Raw genomic sequence first — 17,186 nt, 5'->3', positions numbered from 1 at the left:
TGTTTTTCTCATTATAATTTCTTTTAATAAATGTCTTGAGTTTGAAATGAATAATGAATTTCCCTTAGTGTCACCATTAGCATACAAGTCATATATGTATACATGTGCTGCCTCCTATCTGTGAGATTGTTTAATTCAAAATATTCAGGCAAGAAATAAAGTACTAAAATAACTTGTTGCGTAACTTAAGGCGAAACACTTGGTTTAAATATAATTAATGCGCAATTTCCACTGACCTCCAAATCAAGGAATCAAAAAACGAATATCGATTAAGAAAATCAAAAAACTCGCTCTCCAAAACTGACCAATGCGGAAAGATTACATTATTCTTTGGTACAGCACTGGGTTACAATTGTGTATCATACAAAAAGCTGATTCCATTTTGAATCGTGAATACACGCTTTATTCTGGTGGAGTATTAAGTTGAGTTCGGACGCATTTTGGCCGAGTTAAAAGTTTTGGAAAGCTTAAAGATTATTAAAATTATTATAATATATTCTAAATTAACTACATTCGGATTTCAGAAATTGAATTTTAAGAGTTCCTAAGTACTCTGAATAAATATAAAAAGTGAACTATTGGGAAAGGAATTATCAGGCGTGTTGCCCAATCAACGTGGGCTGCAAGTTTGGGTTGTTTGAAAACCCCTGCGTGGTGCGGTCGATATACACGGCGGCAGTAAAGACACCTGTGGTGAAGTCAAGTCACGGTTTACAAAATTGGACGAAACGATCGGACACAGCGAGTGGTTCGAGTCCTCAAAAGCCCCGTGATTGCTCGTATAGCCAAGACGTGAGGCGTAGAGCTTCGCAACCAAAAGCTCTGACTCCACCAAGCCCGAGGACATCTCTACCTCGTCTAAAAACGCCATACGCACGAGCAGTTTGAATCCCACACTGCGACTTACGCCTCAAATGAGCTTTCGCTCACGAGATTGGCTTTTTGAATTGATTATTATTTATTTTATTATTGGTTGGAAGTTGGTCGAATCGTTTGCGTTCATTTGTGCGGTTAATTCTATAAAAACTGTTTCAACCTGCCTTGAGAGGGTTGTCTCTTGCCGGGGTATTTCAAAAAGAGTTAACGGTCCTTCAGATACGAAGGTGGCGCTTAAGCCGTTGGCTTTAAAGAAAAGAATTGAACGTTTCAAACTGCTTCTGAATTATGATCTGATTCTATGTCTGTGCCAACACTGTACTACTACATGCCGTAGTACAGAGGTGAAAACACACAAGCTCGAAAGCTTCCACCAGCTTAAGCTACTCGCACAATTTCAAAGCATTCCGCACACCTCGAGCTTTGGAAACTTCCAGCCTCGCCCTCCAAAAAAGCTCCATCTAACCTACCACAAAATATGTCAGTGTTGGCGGTTTCAACACCAGTCCCTGCCTGGCGCGGCGATGTATTTTGATAGACGCGTGCGAAGTGGAACAAACACAATCGCGAAACTGATAGCGCAACACGCTGCGCTGCGCCTACTGAGTGGGAGCATGCCGCTTGCTGAGTCACCTCTGTTGATCATCGGCGAAACGAGTTTTTATTGCATCCAGCAAACGGGTGATCGCGCCAGTAGGGACGATCAAAAAGCTCCCCAACGCCATTAGCTCGGTTCGACCGTGTTTTGATACACCAAGTTCGGTGAGCATCTCCACAGGGCACCCAAGCTCCACATCCACCCCCACAAATAACGTAAACTCCGTGATGCCGTTGCACATTTGACTCACCACCGAGCCCACACAAAGCAGAACCTGAAAACACTGCCGTATCGTTGGTTTGGTGTGCGTTCCCACCGACGTAGTTCGCTTAGACGGGCGTTTATCGTCGATCCGATGGTTAGTTTTACTTTGACGTCGTCGGTTCGCGGATCGAACGGAGCTTTACGTGTGCGCATCTTTAACTACGTTCGGCATTCACCTGCCCTGGGCTAGTTGGGTGTGTTGTCATTCTTTATTCTTTCGCTCGAAATAATTGCAGAGGCGTCATCAGTTTTGCTTTGAGTCGAGTGACGCCAACCTGGTGCTAGTAATTCCGCACGGGAGCTGGTAGTTAGATCAAAGGTCGATGTGCTTGGTGTTGTGTGTTTAACCGCCCGTGTCCAACCGGTCTTCGTCATCGCCGCCGTCGGTTTTCGATTCTGTGCCTTCGTGTGCCAATAAGATTTGTTTCCGGTAGTGTTTTTTGGGTTCTGCTTGTATCGGAAACCCGGCAACAGCCGTGAGGAAGATAAGTCAACAAAGCTGACGTAAAAGTAATTAACTCCAAGGGTTCTGCAATTATTAATGTGATAAGTGCCGCCTTCGACAGGCAGTGGTGGTGGCTGGCTGGATTGGATTCCTCCTCCTAGGCGGGTTGTTTGGGCAAGCCCAGTGGATTCGTTTACCATCGTTGTTACACAGTCCGTCTCACGACATCAACATCGCAGACTACGTATTGTATGGCTCTCTGTGTCCGAACGGTGAACTCTGGACGGCACGCGATGCAATCGCAGAATATCAATTCCCCCGCGTCGAACCCTCACTCGTTTTCCCTTTCCGGCCCTTGAAGAATCGGTTTCGATTCCTCATGGTGCATTAATAATGAAGCAAAAACAGCGAATGATTAACCATTCTTACCGCGGATAAAGGTAGGAAAAATGTGGAACGATGCGCACAGTGGGCTTTTTTGTTGTTGTGTTCAATGAGATTAGAATATGTAAACATGGTATTTGCATCAATGCCTTTTTTTGCAATTGAGTGCTCATGCAGCTGACGCAAAATTAAATTTTTTTATTCACGTATTTGAAAAACACCGAAAATAATATGGTACCCAGTTCTTTAATGAGCATAATTAAAGAGAGTGAAAACAAGTATACATATACTGCAATGAATGTCAAATGATAAATCATAGCAGCAAAATAAAAGCTCCTCAAATAGAATATTAATAACTACTGTTTCGTTACCCGATATTTTTTTTATTTAGTGAGAGAAACGCATAAGAATAAACGTGTGTACATCTGGACTGCTGATTGTATTTCACTCAAAAGAAAACAAAAATTTTATACCAAATAATTCAATAGGTTTAGTACATTTTGCTAAAAGAGCATTTTTACTGGTAAGTTCATTATATCGGAAATACATATTTTCAGTCAAGTTCATATTATACTTATCCACTTCCAAGTATGCAGAAATAATTGGTTAGTTACCCATAAATGTAACTAGCCTTGAGCTAACTTTGACATACAAGTGAGCTTTAAAACATAAAACAAACTCTTCGCGCCTCATTTTTCGAATGAAACCCAAATTAATAGTGACCGTTGAATAATTTCCAAATAACGCTGCTTACACAACAAGATTACTTTTGACAGACATTAAATTGTTTTTGTGATGAGCTGTCTTATCGGTCTTACTGGGAAGCACCTGCGATTTTTATGACCGGTTGTTTTTTGATTTTCGAATTATCACTTTTAAGTTTAATTTGATTTTAAGGTGAAGGTGGGTTGAGTACCAAAACAAAGCTTTGATAGTATTGGTACAATAAAAACTTTCATATTCTGTAGTAGTATTGGTGTCGTATTTATAAAAAACAAAGAATATTAGTAGGGTGGTACAAAAAACGACCCAGCATCACCATGCTCACTCGATTCCGTCCCATGCTCCGAGTGTCCTCAAAAAACCGATTTGAACAAAAACTGGTTGAGCGCAAGCCGGTTCAAGTTTGTATGAAAACTAGAATGGGAAACTAAACCTTTTATTACACTGGCTACGGCGCTTTCCCTCCAAACGCTGGCGAAAAGAGAACCCACATAGCTGAAAGCAACATTCCAGAGACTTCAGTAAACGAAAACCGCACCGCAGGAAAGATCCATTGATTACGTAACGCAAATATAGCATTTTATACTCCACTTACCCTTATGTCATAATTTTTGTATGAAGTATCTGCCCCTGGTACGATAGTGTAGACTAGACTAGACTAGAAGTATCTGCCCGTAGTGCGATAGATATCACAGACAAATTCTGGGTATTTTGTTGAATTGCACGTTTCACTGATGCCTTCTGAGAAGCCTAATTATCATGCGAAAGAATCGCAACCTCGATTATTTAAAATCGACTCCCAACTATTGGAACGACCATTCAATATGGATTGCCTATGGAGTTGAAGCTCTTAAATATTTCATCCCGTCATATGGTCTCCCCCCTCGCCATCGCCCAATGACGTAGTGCCAGAATCAGAATAATGTTAAATTCAACCTCTCCATATCAACTGTCATACAAACCTGAAACGACCTGCGCACGGTAAGCCTCTATTCAAACCAGCCCAAACCATTGGATGACACCCAAATTATAAATCATACTCAACTGAACGTGGCGAAGCAAAATTATTTTTTGAGCCACCCTACTTATTAGTTTGCTGCTGCCGGTGCCGGTGCACCGCGGTGTTTACATTCGCTCCGCGATCAGTTTTTAGTCATTTTTTTCGGGCAAAACTAGCAGTTTATACTAAGTTTTCGGTTCAAATAAGTGACTGATTTCAAAAAGTGGTGTTTAATTTGCATTCTATCAACATTTCGGGCTGCTCATGTGCGGAGCAGTGAGTAAAAACTTGATTTTTCCAATGCCCTTTGAAAAGAAGTGAAGTGCAGTGATGAACCCAACAAATCGCGAACGGCTATTAAATTGGCACGAAACTGCTGATTTGTGCTACAATTCGGGCCGGAATACATAGGATTCATTGAAGAAACATGTTCATTATCACGGGAAGTAAGGAAATATGCAATGAACAGGTATGTAATTTGAATATTAAACTTTTGTTCGATGCTGTTCGATACATTCGAATGTTGGTGGGAGAGGAGTGCGGGAGGTGTGGGGTTGGCCCGTGGAAGGTCCGGTGCCATATTGGCTGCCATCGTGGTACTCTTCCAACTATGTCCTTAAATCAGGAAATGAGACGCAGCCTAATAAATCAATTGATTTTTAGGAATTGCTCCTAGACATCTTTATGAAACTCCTCTTGGAATTTCATAAGTGTTATATACTTTCTGGAAGCCCATCGGAAAATCTAAACGAAATTATTTCAAGAATTCATCCAAAAATTTCTACAGTGATTCAAATAATGAATTTCTCCTGAAACTTCCTCGCAAAATCTCCAGATTTGTTATTCGGGAATTCCTGCAGGAAGTCCATTAGTTAATAAGTTGAAAATTTCATCGAAAATTCCCCTATGGATTTGTTTTTTGATCATACCTCAAATAAATTTCGGTATTAATTTTTCGATAAATTTCTTGGAGAATCTATAGAGGGATTTACATAAGTATTCTTGAAGTAATTTCCGCGGAAACGCGGAGAAACTCGAGGAATATAAGGCAGAAGAATTTAAGGAAGAATCTCCAGGGGCGAAATTTGGGTGCAGTACCAGGAAAATAATTAGAGGACTTTCGGAAAGAATTCCAGTAAAAGTTTCTGTTGGAAGAGGATTTCAAGTAATCACACTTAACCGAGATTAGAAACTCGATAAATCATTTTATCGAAAAAATCGGCGATCTGAAAAATCGGATCGGGTGTTTCGGTAATTTTTCGCAAGTTCATTGGAAACTGTAAGTTACTGAATTTCTGTGATTTTTAGGGAATCAATATTCGAGCAACGCCTAACAATATACCCTTTGTCAACAACATAGTTTGGTACTGACAAATGCACCTCGCAACAAGCCTTTATCAGAACCCGAATACAATATGACAAGAATCATTTGCCCTGTATGCTCTGATATTTCCGAGAATACGCTGCTATTTTTGTAATCAAAGTTAGATTCTCGAATATTTCCATAAAAGCAGAAACTACGTTAGCATAAAACTGAAATTTGCTGTAGAGATAATGCAAAATAACGGGATGAAAAGTTAGCAACGAAACTGTCTTCTTTTTTGTTGCTGACGGATCTTTGTCATTATTATCTCTGACAAAAACAAAGCTTTGTCGTTGGTTCTCTTTTGTCACTTGTTTCGCATGCGCATCCAAGAAAAATTGATTCCCTGATGATTTTTAATAATTTATACAAAACTGTGAAAAAATATTACCGATGAAAATGTAAAATAGCTGTATCACGTATTTCGGTAAAATACTAATCTGAAATATCGGTAAACGCAAACAAGTTCGGAAAACGGGGAAGATGATGTCTCATTTTGCCATATTTTTTACACGCTATTAAATTCTTGAAGTTTTTTCGTGAAGCATCATGAGGTAGCTGGAATTCTAATGAATTTAGAAATCCCACAGTAAATGACATTGCTTGCTCGAAATATGTAACCTGATCTACCTGAGGGACTTTCGGAAGAATGCACTGAGAAACTTCAGAATGAATTTCCTAAAGAATTTTGATGGAACTTTGGTTGGAATTCCGGGAAGAATTCTTAGAGGAACTTTCCGAGGAATTTCTGGAGAAGCTTCCCGAAGAATTTCTGGAGGAAGTTCAAAATTTCCTGAAGGAATTCTTGGAGGAACTGCAGAAGGAATTCCTGGAGGAACTTCAGAAGAAATTCCTGGAGGAACTTCTTCCAAAATCCTTGAAGAAACTTTCTGAAGAACTGCTGGAAAAATGTTGATGAAATTTGTTAGGAATTCCGGGAATAATTTCTGTAGGAATTTCCAGAGGAATTCCTGGAGAAACTTTCTTAAAAACTCCTGAAGGAGCTTTCGGAAGAATTCCTGGAGAAGCTTTTCGAAGAGTTCCTACAGCTTGTAAACTAATTCTCGGATGAACTTCCAGAGGAACTTCTGGACAAATTTCCAGAGGAACTTTTAGACAAATTTCCAGAGGAACTTCTGGAGGAGTTCCTAGAGAAACTCTCGGAGGAGTTCCTAGAGGACCTTCCGGAGGAGTTCCTAGAGGACCTTCCGGAGGAGTTCCTAGAGGACCTTCCGGAGGAGTTCCTAGAGAACCTTCCGGAGGAGTTCCTAGAGGATCTTTCGGAGGAATTCCTGGAGGAACTTCCGGAGGAATTTCTGGAGGAACTTCCGGAGGAATTCCTGGAGAAACTTCCGGAAGAATTCCTGGAGGAACTTCCGGAGGAATTCCTGGAGGAACTTCCGGAGGAATTCCTGGAGGAACTTCCGGAGGAATTCCTGGAGGAACTTCCGGAGAAATTCCTGGAGGAACTTCCGGAGGAATTCCTGGAGGAACTTCCGGAGGAATTCCTGGAGGAACTTCCGGAGGAATTCCTGGAGGAACTTCCGGAGGAATTCCTGGAGGAACTTGCGGAGGAATTCCTGGAGGAACTTCCGGAGGAATTCCAAGAGGAACTTCCGGAGGAATTCCAAGAGGAACTTCCGGAGGAATTCCTGGAGGAACTTCCGGAGGAATTCCTGGAGGAACTTCCGGAGGAATTCCTGGAGGAACTTCCGGAGGAATTCCTGGAGGAACTTCCGGAGGAATTCCTGGAGGAACTTCCGGAGGAATTCCTGGAGGAACTTCCGGAGGAATTCCTGGAGGAACTTCCGGAGGAATTCCTGGAGGAACTTCCGGAGGAATTCCTGGAGGAACTTCCGGAGGAATTCCTGGAGGAACTTCCGGAGGAATTCCTGGAGGAACTTCCGGAGGAATTTCTGGAGGAACTTCCGGAGGAATTCCTGGATGAACTTCCGGAGGAATTCCTGGATGAACTTCCGGAGGAATTCCTGGAGGAACTTCCGGAGGAATTCCTGGAGGAACTTCCGGAGGAATTCCTGGAGGAACTTGCGGAGGAATTCCTGGAGGAACTTGCGGAGGAATTCCTGGAGGAACTTGCGGAGGAATTCCTGGAGGAACTTCCGGAGGAATTCCAATTCTTTTTTACTATCAGATGCAGAAAACAAAACCAGTGACAACCTTAGACAACCAGACACAGCAATGAAAAAAAAATCACAGACTACAGAAGTTGAAAATTTTGATTTTTTTCAATGCATGAATTAATGAACCGTTTATATCGCAAAAAAAAAACACTTGCCATGGGCGCTACTGCGTCCACAAATAAACTAGTTAATTATAATAAACTAGCGGAAAACGGAAAATATTTGCAGCACCGCACTCTAGATCAATTTCCGTTCGATTGTTTTGCTTTCCTTAACAGCTAATCTAAAATTGTATTTTAATAATTTTTCACCTTTCTCCGTTAAATTCAGCCACTTTTTGTATATAACATTGCGGACCCCTAAACGAATCGATTAGGGAAAAAATCTTGCAAATCGGTCAACCCGTTCGTGTGTTAAATCATAAGGAAGGAAATCTCAACTCATTTTTACTAGGCGAACCAGTTCAAGCTTGGGTTTTATTTCCGATCTGTCAATCATTTAGTTGAACGCAGCGTCGCACTCTAGATCGAATTCAGTTCGAGCTGGATGGCTTTCTTCAGAACTCATGAAGCCGTTGCATTTTGGCAATTTTCCAATTTCCCAAAGGAGAAATAAACTCATTTTTATTTATAGAGATTTGATAAGGCCGTTACAAATATTTAATTTACATTTTGTCCTACTGGTCTCGGAAAGGTCAAGGAGGGGGTAAAACAAAAATATTAAAATGAAAAAATATCTAAAATTCCTCGGATTTGTTAAAGAATGTTTTGAAAACCCTCAAAATTGTCCGAATTTTATTTTGTTGCCCTCTCAAAATATTATTTTTTGGCAAAAAAAATCCGATGGTGGGGGGAGACAAAATTGTTTTTAAATATTTGTATCAACCTAAATGTAAAAAACCTAGTAAATATCAGAATGTAATGCAGCAAAATAAAACTGCTATACAGAATTAGAAATTTTACATAAAAATTATAAATATTGGTAAAATACAAAATTTCCAAAAAATTAACAATTTAAGCAACAAACAACTACAAAACAATCCACAATTTTTTTTTCACAAAGAATTAATAAATTTCCACAAAAAAAAATCAATTAAGAGCAATGAAAAATAAAAAAAAATACATGAAAAACAAAAAAAGCAAAAAATTGAATGAATTTTCCATGAACAATAAACGCTTTTAAAAAAGCAGCCATTTATAGAAAAAAAATCTCTATTTCATACTTTTCTCACGGTATCGTATCGTACTCTAAAATATCTTATAGTATACTGTAGTGTTTCCAAACCGGCGGTCTGTATCAAAGGGCCCTTAAAACATTTGATACGAATTTACTCTCTTTGGGGTTACACCATTATAAACAAAAATTTTGTGTTATATTATTTTTTGTACAAAAATAGCAGTTTATTATTTGCTTTACTCAGAATCGGACTTTTGAAAGAATCGTTTCTTTTCTGTAGTGATTTGAAAACTACAACTTAAATCAACGACATCATGGCTATAATAAATGACTTTTATTTTTAAATCTGAAGAGCTGCAGTGGAAAAAATTTGGGGATGTTTGTGCTATTGATGTACTGTACTGTTAGCAATGCTTGTGTCAAAATCTGGATTTCAGTCAGATGCCAAAAGTGTTCATTGCATGATTCACCGAAATCCCTCGATTGTAAGACCCTACCACAGCCATTGCAAAAAAAAACTGAATACTGTTAATAGAATCGTGAACTATATCAAATCTAGAGGTCTCAATACACGTTTGTTTAAAGAACTCTTTAAATAAATAAATGTAGACCACGAAGTCTCTTTTATTACATTGCCATACGTAGGTTATCAAAAGGTAATCCTTTTGATTGCGTTTTCGAATTGATATTGTAATTTTCTTGCAAAGTCAGGGTAAAATGATTTGCTTGCCAATCTTAAGGAAGAAGAATGGCAGAAACGTGTCGCTTACCTCACAGAAATTTTTGATCAACTAAACTAGTTGATCTTCAGGCCAAGAAAACCCATTTGATTCACTTCAGAGACAATTTACAAACATTCGTAGCCAGGTTAAACACTGGCGACGCGAAGTAAGTGTCGGAAATATTACAATGTTGGATGAACGGCAGTTTGATTGAGGAAGGATCAACCACGATCAACTAAATTTGATGGAGACCTCAAATTGGAAATTATGATTAATTTTGACTCACTGGAGCAACAAGTTGAAATATATTTTCTTGGGTTGGTTCAATAAAATTCTGAATAAGTTTTGGACATGCGGAATAGATTATCATCGCGTAAGTTATTTGGTGAAACATTTTTTAGTTTTTGTGTAAACAAAGTGTATCCCAAAGCCGTGCTCCCAGCTTTGAAGATTCTAATCGTTTGTCTTACGTGATAACTCTCAATATATTTCCGTCCGCCAACATTTTAACTCTCAATAGATTTCTTGTCATTCTAAATAATTCAAATATAGATAGGCAATCCCTAGTAACATTTTGGTTTTATGCCGGTTTTATAACATTCTTGGAGAGTAAATAATGGCCTTCAAGAGCGTTATAAAACTTAAAATGTTACTTGGGAATATGTGATATGCATATGAAGCCAATGAAATGGATGCAATGGATGCGCGTTATATTTTACTCTACGATACCGTAATGACCCACCGCCACCATATGTTGTACTAGTAGTCCTAGTAGATAATAATGGTAGTGAGTAGTACGTACTACGCTAGGGTACTACGAGTCAGAAAGCACGTTGTTATTTCGAACTGCTGCTGTGACAAAAGCCGTGTGGCAGTGCCTAGCTTAATTAGAGTTGTTCTTGTCGGTAATCTCTTGTGTACATATTGTAAGCAGTGCGTGCTACTGGGCAGGTGAAATAATAAAGAGCTCAACTAATGAACAAGTAGAGATGACATCGCTGAATTGCATGATGGCAGTGATGAAGATGTGAATCATACCTACTGCCAGTTCAACAATCAAAATGAAATTGATATTAGATCCAGTGCACAATGGTCCGATTCAGTTATTTAGCAGGAAAAAACTATTTTCCTCCGTTTTCGTTTTATTTAGACACTTGGTGTCTTCAGTGAAGTTGTTTATAATAAAACATTGCTTCTTCGGACAAAAAGTTCGATAGGGTGATCCTTATCGTTTCTCAAAACTGAAATTAAACTTTTTATTTCGGGTTTTTGTGGATGACCTCTTCAGCAAACTTGCAGTAAACATTATTTGATGCAACTAAGACACCTTGTGTCTAGCACATAAATTAAGTTCAGTAAATGAAATTTTCGATTTTAACCTAGGGTGGCCCCAAAAAAAAACAGTTTTTCTATTCTAACTTTTTTGTTTTGAGTTTTACGAGAATGCGGTCTTCAGAAGAAATGAAGAGCAAGTGATGGTGCATATTTTTGCTGAACACATCATGTTTATAAGTCTTACCGTTTAAAAGTTATATGCAATTTATACCAAAAAACTGTTTTGACGTTGGCTTTCTCAGTCTAATTTAATTAAGACCGCTAGTTTGGCATAGCCCGACGTTTCGGTCCCGTGTATTGGACCTTTTTCAAGGGATAAGCTGTCGGCCGACTCTCGTTACATACGGAATGAATGTCTTAACTGGGTAGTTGGAGCTTCTTGTAGTTGCATTACACATTTGATATTAAAAATAATTAGAAGATAATGTTCAGTGCACATACAAGTATGTCCGTATGTTGTCTATTGACAGCTTAACCCTTGGAAAAGGTCCAATACACGGGACCGAAACGTCGGGCTATGCCAAACTAGCCGTCTTAATTAAATTAGACTGAGAAAGCCAACGTCAAAATATCCATTCTACCAGTCGCAATCTCCAAAAAACTATGCAATCTCAAAATGTCTATATCTCATAGAGATGGTTCGATTAATTTTTTTGAAGGTGTTATCTGAAAGGACACATATATAGTAACTTTTACTGCAAAAATTACGGGAACATATTTTTTTTTAAATTGAATAAATCTTCTTTGAAAATTTCTTCGAAAAAAATTAAATTTACTAGTATTTCACTATATATTAAAATTATGAGTAAATTACCTTCGGCAAAAGTTCAAATTTAAACTAAAAATACATATCCGATTATTATTATTTAATCAGACTAAGGCCGAAATGGCCTGTGCAGTATACAAGAGTTTTCTCCATTCGGCTCGGTCCATGGCTACACGTCGCCAGCCACGCAGTCTACGGAGTCATCTTCCACCTGATCAATCCACCTTGCCCGCTGCGCACCTCGCCTTCTTGTGCCCGTCGGATTGTTGTCGAGAACCATTATCACCGGGTTACTGTCTGACATTCTGGCTACGTGCCCGGCCCACCGCAGTCGTCCGATTTTCGCGGTGTGAACGATGGATGGTTCTCCCAGCAGCTCATGCAACTCGTGGTTCATTCGCCTCCTCCACGTACCGTCCGCCATCTGCAGATGGTACGCAGCACTTTCCTTTCGAAAAATCCGATACAAAACTTTTATTAACAATGTAAAATAAAAACCCTAATTGATCCACCTTGCAATAATATTGCCATTCCCGTTCATTGTAGACAAAAAAAATGATACAGAATTACTCAACTTTGAAACTTGCAGTTCGTTTTGAGTTGCTTATATGTTTTGTACAAAAACGCAATAGTTATAAGCCGATCGCCGAGTGATAATTTCCGTAATTCTAGTTGTACACGCTTTGTACAAGATTTCCACCCTAGCAGCACACATGTACCACATAAGCTACTGTAACTCATATGTGATCAGATTTAGTCACAATCAAGTTATTGCACCCATTTTTGTCTGACTCGTGCTGCTGGGGCATTATAAATAGCTGTCATATAAGCACAATCTTCAATTTAAATCCACTCGCCTTTTCAGAATAGAGAAGACTCTTGTATACTGCACAGGCCACTTCGGCCTTAGTCTGATTAAATAATAATAATCGGATATGTATTTTTAGTTTAAATTTGAATTTTTGCCGAAAGTAATTTACTCATAATTTTAATATATAGTAAAATACTAGTAAATTTAATTTTTTTCGAAGAAATTTTCAAAGTCGATTTATTCAATTTAAAAAAAAAATACGTCCCCGTAATTTTTGCAGTAAAAGTTACTATATATGCGTCCTTTCAGATAACACCTTCAAAAAAAAAAATTAATCGAACCATCTCCATGAGATATAGACATTTCGAGATTGCATACTTTTTTGGTATAAATTGCATATAACTTTTAAATGGTAAGACTTACAAACATGATGTGTTCAACAAAACCCAGATTAATCCACCTAGCGGTGATGGTGCCTTTCTCGTTTCTTTCGAGTGAGTAATTTCTACGCACTTTTGGTGAAAAAAAGTATTTTGACCATAACTTCTGAGCCTATAGTCCGATCTAGAGGCCTGAATAAGAGAAACGCTGATAGAAAATATGACTCTGCCAACACTGTATTCAATCTTCTTCATCAAAGGACAACACATGAAAAGGAAGAAATGATTTATGTAGATAAAATCTTACAATCCCCTATTTTATGTGTCCACATCACATAACAATAGAATCCAATAAACAATGGAATTTCATTTCATAATCTATTTATAACTTGCATATATTATTGAAAACTAATGTAAAATACATTCAATTTTGTTTATTGAAAAATGGCACAAAATCGAATTTTGCCGTTTTCAGTATTTGAGCCAACATTTTGGCTGCTTGACAGGTCTCCTGCTCGATTGGCTGCTGTTTTTTGACGGTTCGATTGGCGGCACATACCTATCCGCGTTTCTCTTATTCAGGCCTCTAGTCCGATCCGGCCAATTTTCAACAGGAAACAATGGGACCGGATTCTGCATCGAATGCAACTTCTTGCGAGCAAATCGGCTGAGGATACATATGTGACTAAAATGGCCATAACTCCATAGTCCGATTCCGCCAATTTTAAATACGAAACAATGGGACAAGATTCCGCGTCGAATGCAACTTGTTGCGAGAAAATCCGTTAAAGATAAGTGCCTGATAAATGAGTGAGAATTTTGTACGTGTGTCTTACGTAAAAAACATAATTTTAGCCATAACTTCGAAGCCCATAGTCCGATTGGGCCAATTTTCAATACGAAACAATTGGGCAAGATTCTACGTCGAATGAAACTTGTTGCGAGTAAATCAGCTAAGAGTAAGTGCCTAAAACGTGAGTGAGATTTTTTCTTATACATAAATATATTTTGGCCATAATTCCGAATCCCATAGTCCGATTGGGCCAATTTTCAATACGAAACAATGGGACAAGATTCTACGTCGAATGAAACTTGTTGCGAGTAAATCAGCTAAGAGTAAGTGCCTAAAACGTGAGTGAGAATTTTTCTTATACATAAATATATTTTGGCCATAATTCCGAATCCCATAGTCCGATTCGGCCAATTTTTAATACGAAACAATGGGACAAGATTTCGCGTCGAATGCAACTTGTTGCGAGCAAATCGGTTAAGCATAAGTGCCTAAAAAATGAGTGAGAATTTTGTACGTGTTTCTCATGTGAAAAAGTGGATTTTGGCCATAACTTCGAAACCCATAGTCCGATCTGTCCAATTTTCAATACGAAACAATGGGACATGATTCTGCGTTGAATGAAACTTGTTGCAAGTAAATCAGCTAAGAGTAAGTGTCTAAAAAGTGAGTGAGAATTTTTGTTGTAAAAAAATATATTTTGGCCATAACTCCGAAGCCCATAGTCCGATTGGGCCAATTTTCAATACGAAACAATGGGACAAGATTCCGCGTCGAATGCAACTTGTTGCAAGCAAATCGGTTAATGATAAGTGCCTGAAAAATGAGTGAGATTATTTTGCGCACACACATACACACACACATACACACACACATACACACAGACATCACTTCAATTCGTCGAGCTGAGTCGATCGGTATATAACACTATGGGTCTCCGGGACTCCTATAAAAAGTTCGTTTTTGGAGCGAACATATAGCCTTTACGTATACTTTGTATACGAGAAAGGCAAAAATAGTAAAATTTTCGATCCCATAGTCAGATATGGCCAATTTTCAATAGGAAACAACGGGACAGGATTCTACGTCGAATGCAACTTGTTGTGAGCAAATCGGTTAAGGATAAAGGCCCGAAAAATGAGTGACATTTTTTACGCGATTTTTTCGTATGAATTTGTATTTTGGCCATAACTTCTGATCCCATAGTTCGATCTGGCCAATTTCAAATAGAAAACAATGGGACAGGATTCCACGTCGAATGCAATTGTTGGAAGTAAATCGGTTGAGGGTAAGTGCCCGAAAAATGAGTGACATTTTTTACGCGATTTTTACGTATGATTTTGTATTTTGACCATAACTTTTGATCCCATAGTTCGATCTGGCCAATTTCAAATAGGAAATAATGGGACAGGATTCTGCGTCGAATGCAACTTGTTTGCGAGCAAATCAGTTAAGGATAAGTGCCCAAAAATGAGTGACATTTTACGCGATTTTTCGTATGAATTTGTATGGCCAAAACTTTCGATCCCATGGTCCGATCTGGCCAATTTCAAATAGGAAACAATGCAACAGGATTCCACGTCGAATGCAACTTGAAGCGAGCAAATCGGTTGAGGATAAGTGCCCGAAAAATGAGTGACATTTTTTGAGTAGTTTTGCGCACACACATACACACACACACACACACACACACACACACACACACACACACACACACACACACACACACACACACACAGACATCACCTCAATTCGTTGAACTGAGTCGATTGGTATATAACACTATGGGTCTCCGGGCCTTCTATAAAAAGTTTGTTTTTGGAGCGATCATATAGCCTTCACCGTATACTTAGTATACGAGAAAGGCAAAAATATGCACCATCACTTGCTCTTTATTTCTTCTGAAGACCGCATTCTCGTAAAACTCAAAACAAAAAAGTTAGAATAGAAAAACAGATTTTTTTGGGGCCATCCTAGGTTAAAATCGAAAATTTCATTTACGGAACTCAATTTATGTGCTAGACACAAGGTGTCTTCGGCAAAGTTACATCAAATAATGTTTACTGCAAGTTTGCTGAAAAGGTCATCCACAAAAAACCCGAAATAAAAAAGTTTAATTTCAGTTTTGAGAAACGATAAGGACCACCCTATCGAACTTTTTGTCCGAAGAAGCAATATTTTATTATAAACAACTTCACTGAAGACACCAAGTGTCTAAATAGAACGAAAACGGAGGAAAATAGTTTTTTCCTGCTAAATAACTGAATCGGACCATTGTGCAGTGGTGGAGACTAAGTTGAAGCGTGATAGACGAGAAAGTCTATGAACTTATTTTTTTCCATTTTGCTTGTATTCTAAGTACATGCTTAGGCTTAACACGTTTTACTATACTACTTAGTAAGTAACATTTGGAGACGAATGGTACTATTTTTTCGTTTATCTATATTTCACAGCAAATAACACATTTGAATAGGGTAGAATACGGCATTGGCAGGGTGCGACAGTTGTTGGCACCCTCAACAATATTTGCGTTTTCCAGCAAACATACACTATTTATGAACATCCCATTATTCAACATATGAAGACTCACGAGGTGGAATATATTGTTAATATACTATACTACCAGAACCGACGAGCTTCGTTTTACCTAAAATTGATTAAATATATATTTCTCTACATACAAATGTTCATGCCGTTTCCTAGTCTATAAGGGCAGACAGACAAATATTCATTCTTATGTGTATGGATTTGGTTTCACGTAATTTACGTCGAGCGGTCGTGTCTTGTACACAATAACCATGATTTTTTTTATGAAACGAACATATCATGTAAGGACCGCAAAGAGCAAGTTGTATATTTGAAACTGGTTGATAGACTTTTGCTTACGCGTGTAGACTCTAAGGCATTACAAAAGAAAAAAATTTTTTTTTTGTTAAATATCTTGGCTGTGCATATGCACAGCATATGTTTCGAAATAGACAAATTGATATGAAATTTGCGAAAAAGAATCCACGTGTCTTAGAGGGACTCGAACCACTCGCTTGGCTGTGGATATACAATAGTAAAGCACATGTGGAGATTGGACAAATCAAGCATCCGAAAGATATTCAATTTGCAAAAAAAGAGTTAACCGCGGTGGAGGTTGGTACTCGGATTCTGATGGCTTTTCCGCAAACGTGACCTTTAAGTGGTCTTGTTGTGTAGGGGTTATCACGCATATCTAGAGAGTAGGAGGTTGGGGGTTCGAGTTCCTCCAAGACACGTGGATTCTTTTTCGCAAATTTCATATCAATTTGTCCATTTCGAACATGTGCTGTGCATATGCACAGCCAAGATATTTAACAAAAAATGGTTTTCGTACGGCCGAGTTGCCGAATAATATGCAATTAAGACAAAAAATGTTTATCTTGGC

At 38.5% G+C, this 17,186-nt stretch overlaps 1 protein-coding gene across 6 annotated transcripts in view; it reads left to right on the top strand.

The window, feature by feature from the left end:
* LOC134209714 (protein GDAP2 homolog) overlaps positions 1-17,186 on the top strand; it is a 292,581-nt gene that overhangs the window by 82,770 nt on the left and 192,625 nt on the right. For 2 of the 6 annotated variants that reach the window (XM_062685731.1, XM_062685730.1), the window contains exon 1: positions 1,837-2,248. The exons of 1 other annotated variant lie outside the window; for it this stretch is intronic. The gene's annotated coding sequence lies outside the window, so the exon portion shown is untranslated. Of the gene's footprint in view, positions 1-1,834; positions 2,249-17,186 lie in introns of those variants that run through there. 3 more of the 6 variants (XM_062685726.1, XM_062685729.1, XM_062685728.1) reach the window with 3 other exon arrangements.

Source organism: Armigeres subalbatus, chromosome 2 (assembly GCF_024139115.2).
Source record: "Armigeres subalbatus isolate Guangzhou_Male chromosome 2, GZ_Asu_2, whole genome shotgun sequence".
Lineage (NCBI taxonomy): Eukaryota > Metazoa > Arthropoda > Insecta > Diptera > Culicidae > Armigeres > Armigeres subalbatus.
The sequence above is the reverse complement of the archived record's forward strand: the minus strand, read 5'-3'. Positions and strand labels throughout refer to the sequence as shown.